The sequence below is a fragment of the Petaurus breviceps genome, unplaced genomic scaffold (assembly GCF_028583685.1).
Source record: "Petaurus breviceps papuanus isolate PSGF00001 unplaced genomic scaffold, PetGlider_PUasm1.0 208, whole genome shotgun sequence".
Classification (NCBI taxonomy): Eukaryota; Metazoa; Chordata; class Mammalia; order Diprotodontia; family Petauridae; genus Petaurus; species Petaurus breviceps.
This window is the reverse complement of record NW_027185852.1, coordinates 18724825-18729852: the sequence shown is the minus strand read 5'-3', so window position 1 is coordinate 18729852 and position 5028 is coordinate 18724825. Positions and strand designations below refer to the sequence as shown.

At 50.0% G+C, this 5028-nt stretch overlaps 1 protein-coding gene across 1 annotated transcript in view; it reads right to left on the bottom strand.

The window, feature by feature from the left end:
* Positions 1-4983, bottom strand: part of LOC138165306 (disabled homolog 1-like) — a 484798-nt gene extending 479815 nt beyond the window's left edge. The window contains exon 1 of the mRNA XM_069093489.1: positions 4628-4983. The gene's annotated coding sequence lies outside the window, so the exon portion shown is untranslated. The remainder of the gene's footprint in view (positions 1-4627) is intronic.
* Between the last annotated feature and the right edge of the window lie 45 nt (positions 4984-5028).

The window sequence follows — 5028 nt, the reverse complement described above, 5'->3', positions numbered from 1 at the left end:
AAGAAAAGAAAAGAAAAGAAAAGAAAAGAAAAGAAAAGAAAAGAAAAGAAAAGAAAAGAAAAGAAAAGAAAAGAAAAGAAAAGAAAAGAAAAGAAAAGAAAAGAAAAGAAAAGAAAACTGCACATAATTTTAACTGTACACACTTTATTCAGCAGAATTCTATTTCTGTTTGCCTGTCTCTTTATGAGAATCCCCTACTGGCATCATAGATTGGCTGTATGTTGGTTTCAAATAAAATAAAATAATAATAATAAAAGCAAAGCTGGCAATGTCTTTCCCATAGACTATGCTACATATTTCATGAAAAAGAAGCCAGAGGAGCTTTATGTTTCCTGAACCAAAACCTTTCCCTATCTGGAATCTAAATGGAGAAAATATACATGTTAGAATAAAAATAGTGACTTGAACATTTTTCATCTAACATCTAGGAAGTATTTAGGTGGCTGCTTTAATGACTGTTTTCACTGAGGTTATACAGAACAAAGAACCCCAAAGCATCAGGAATTGGACGATGCCTTCAAACACAGAATGGGGAAGTTGGAAGGGGTCATAGAAAATAGAATGGGGGAGGAGGGGTCCAGAAGGGTCCTTGGAACATAGAAAGGAAGAGGAGGACCTCAGAATGTAAGATCATAAGGCTGGGAGGGATATAAGATCTCAACTGGGTCAAAAATCTCATTTTCCAAAGGAGGAAATCAAGCCCCGGAGAAAGAAAGGGACTTGTTCAAGGTCACACACACACACACACACGCACACACACACACACACACACATATATGCACTCCGTTTCAAAAACTGGGGCCAAAGCCCCAGCACACCCTAGTTCACTTAACAATGAATGAGCTTTCTAGGCTTGAATGTCATCTAGCTTCCCTGAGCTAACATTTTCTCTTATCTGTAAAATAAAGGATCATCTTTAGTACCTACCTACCCTGGGTGGGTTACAGAGAGAAAAGTACCTGGCATACTGTGCTTTATACATTGGGCCATCCTTTACTAATTGAGACCATCAAATCACCTTGACTAGGATGCCCATTTTCCAGCTCTAACATCCAACATTCTAAAGTTCCTTTGCCTCCTAACACATTGTTTTCCTGAGGCCCTTCTCAACTCTGACATTCTGTGTTCTAAGGTTCCCCAGACAAACTCTATCTCTAATGTTCGAAGGTCTATCCCAAATAGGTCATTACATGTTCTAAGGTCTCTGCCCATTTTTACTTAATATATTCTATGTTCAAATATTCTAATGTCAAACATTCCTTTCAGCTCTAGCATTCAATAATCAAATGAATGACTAAAATTAATGGCTGCTTGTCTCAAATTAATTTGCCTTTAATTATGGCTTGAGACCTTAGACGTCCACCAAAGGCATTTTTAAAAAATTGCTCTGTTCCAACAAGTGTCAATTCAGACATCTTTGTACCTAAGCATTGTCCAGGGCAGAAGAGGCACAAGAAACATATTGGTGTCTGGTTTGGTGAAAAGGAAATGAACACTAGGCGATACAAGTCTCATCCTCGGAAGCTTTGCACAATGGCCTAGTCTGCAGATGAGACATACTGGGAAACAGCTTGTGAGATGAGTCCCATCAACGAGAAGTAATTTTTATTCCGTTTTTATTGTCGAATACAATGAACATGATTGAATGTTTCACTTGGGCCTATTCAGACCTGAAAGAAGCCACCAAAGAAATGTCCTTTCAAAAAATAAAAATAAGAAAGCTTCTAAATCTGCTTTTGGAGAAATTGCCATTCTGATGGACGGAGTTCCAACTTTTCCCCATTACTCTTGGATGTTCCCCCTACTTCCAAACTCCCAAATAGCCCTGGCCACAGCTCTGGCTACACAATGTTTGCATTTCACATTCTCGGTCCCTTCCCCCACTTGGCAGTGAGTGACTCACTCTCCCATGGTTTCTCCTGCCAGACTTACAGAGAAAATCCTTCCCTCCCCCAGCATGTGAAATTCCAGCAGCCTTCCCTAGGGTTGCTTTGGGCCTATCTGTGTGGGGAACAATGCAGCTCCAAAAGCCATTACTTTGAGATCCTATGTATACTAGTTTGCATCCTGGGATTCAATCAAGGACATCTTCAGACCACATTCTGATTGCTTAAAAGTTGACTTTCATGCTCACAGGACTCTGATTGGGCCCTGCTCTTCTCAATAGGAAATCAAGATCGGCTCTCATCCTGCCAATTTCAGCAATAGTCACCCAAAGCTGGTCAAGACTGGGAGAAGGGCCCTGTGAGGCCCTCCAGCCTTGCCCTGCTTCCTCCCTCCTCTCTTTCTTTCATATCTCCCAGTCCCCTCCTATGTTTCTTTCCTGGGCTAAAACATGCAAATCACTTTGTAACCTTAAAGGCTACAAATTCAAGTTATTATTTCTTTCTCCACTACATCTCTCCTGAGTCCTTTCTTCTCCGCTGTTCGCCACTCATTTCTCATTCTGTGCTCTCTGTATCCCTCAACTCCTTATTCCTGCTCCCTCCCCTCTCCACTTCCCCTCCCTTTCTCTCTTCCCTCCTCTCCTGTCTTTTCCCTCTTCCTCTCTTCTCCCCCCTCAAATCTCTCTTTCTCCTCTTCTCCCTCTAATAACTATCCCTCCCCATCTAGCTTTCTTCAAGGTACATTTCAAGCTCCAATCAGAATCTCGTCTCATTGGGATAATAAAACAATGGGGGTTAATTCAGGGGGTGGAGAAGGTTTATAATTTTATGGATTTAACACAGACCTATAATTGGCACATAAATGTGCAAACGTGAACTAGATAATTAGGGGGTTCTGGAAGTAACCACCTTTAATTTATATGATTACTTGAAAATGTGTTAAGTGTTATGAAGTATCAGAGAAACCCCCACCAGGCCCCTATTCAAAATCATCAACACCGCTAAAGTGGGGAAGGTATGTGTGTGTGTGGGGGGGGGGGTCCTCTAACTGCCCCCTTGAACGCTCCCCCCACCCCCGGCCTCTGCAGGCAGCCGCTCACCCAGCCTGCCTGGAGCGGGGCAGCAGGGGCACGCAGACACCGAAGCACACACTGTCCCCAGCTGGAGGGAAGCTGCTGCTTTCCTCTCCAAGCCCTCGCTCAACCCGCCCTCTTGCTCTGGGGATCCCTCTTTTTCATGAAGATAAATAATATATAAACAAGCGTCTCTGGTTCTTCATTCTGGTGAATCGTAGGGGAACATTAAGACGGTGACGGATCGCCAGTCGCGGCTAAACGCCTGCTCGGTCAGACCCCAGCGCCGCCCCCGCCCCTTCCATCCATCCCCCAAGCCCCGCCGCCTGCCGGAGGAGCCCATACCGACCCCCAACAATGAGGACTTGTGGGGAGGGGGGGTCGGACAGGAGGATAGGAAAAGACCACCAAAATCTCAGCTTGGTCACACGTTGGCAAACACACAGTGGAGAGCAGTCGGAGAAGGAGGTGGGTGCACCTGATTGGCAGTTACGCCCCCAGGGACGCCCGCTGCTCCCCACCCCCACCCAGGCCCAACCACTCATTAACATAACAACAGCTTCTAAAAAAAGTAAACCAAGGAGGGGTGAGCGCCCTCCCAGCCCCGGCCGAGGAGCCGGGGGAGAGGAGGGGGCCGCCACGGAAGAGCGAAGCCCCTTCTCCAGGCCACAGTCTCCAGCTGCTCCGGGGGCACAGCATCTTTTCTTTTCTTTTTTTCCCCTTCTTTTACTCCCCATGGGTTCTTCCTCTCCCTTCGGTGCCCCCTCCCCCAGCACTCCGATGCCTGGCCCTCTTCTCCCTCTTTTTCGGATCTCACGCCCCTTCCCCACTCCACCCCTGCGCTGTCCCTTTGGGAGGCCAGCACAGAGGCTGGGGGACGGAAAGTTTCTCTGCTTAGGCAAAGACGGAAATGAACGGGCCTGGGGAAGGAGAAGGTCCGGGGAGACAGGGATGTCTAGGGAAGGGATCGGGGATGAAGAGGTGTTGGGAGGAAGCAGCGATGCTAACGAGGGGGCTGAGCAAGTGAGAGTCTCTCTCTCTCTCTCTCTCTCTCTCTCTCTCTCTCTCTCTCTCTCTCTCTCTCTCTCTCTCTGCGTGTGTGTGTGTGTGTGTGTGTGTGTGTGTGTGTGTTACATAGGGGATAGGGAAAGGAAGGGAAAGAGGAACACCGGAGAGCGATCTGTGCAGGGGCCAGCTTGGGAAAGCTCTGGTACGGTACAGAATGGCAAGGCATCCTGGAGAAACCTAGGAGTTGGTCAGGGTAGTAGGAGGAGGCACAGGGGAGGGGATGGGGAGGGCTGCTTTGAGACGGCTTCTTTGGAAGGTCGGGGATACAGGGAAAGACAGCTGAAAAGGGGTAGAGGTCCGGGGTAGAGAAGTAAGCAGACTGAAGGATGGTGGAGTGATGCGGGATACTCTCGCCCCCATCCCAGTCCCCTGGTAGCCAGGTGTGTCTGCCAGCTGCTGAGAGCCGCCCCTAAATCTGGCGGCACAGCCAAACTCCTGGAGCCGGGGCTGCGGAGCGCCCAGAGAGCTCAGTTCTCCTTCCCCAGCAGGGAGCCCGACTCGGGGTATCCTCCTTCCAGAGTCCTTCCTTCCAAGCTTGCTCCTTCCCTCCTCCCCGCCTTCACCAGTTCCTCCCCAGCCTCCGGGCCAAGCCGAACTTACTTCCTAGGAGCTCGCCCTCCTCTGCCCGCCGGCACTGTCCCCAGACCAGCCTCCCCCGGCTCTCGGGGATCGCCCTCCTGCGCTCGTGGCAGCCGCCAAGTACCAGAACCCCATGCCCGGGACAGCGGCGGCAGCGGGACTCGGACACTGGCTCCGGCTGTGGCTCCCGCTCCTTCGCCTGCCAGCCCTCGAGCCCTCTTCCAGCTCCAGCTCCGGCTCGGTCACCGGTTAGCTCGGTTAGCTCGCTGGATTCGGGGCCAGCCCCGGCGCGCGCCAAGCGACTGCTTCCATCCTCTCTCCAGTGCCGTGCGTGCCACGGGCTGGGCGGCCGAGAGCCGAGGAGGGCGGGCAGGGGAGGAGGGGGGATTAGGGGGAGGAGAGCCCCCTAACCCCCTCCTCCC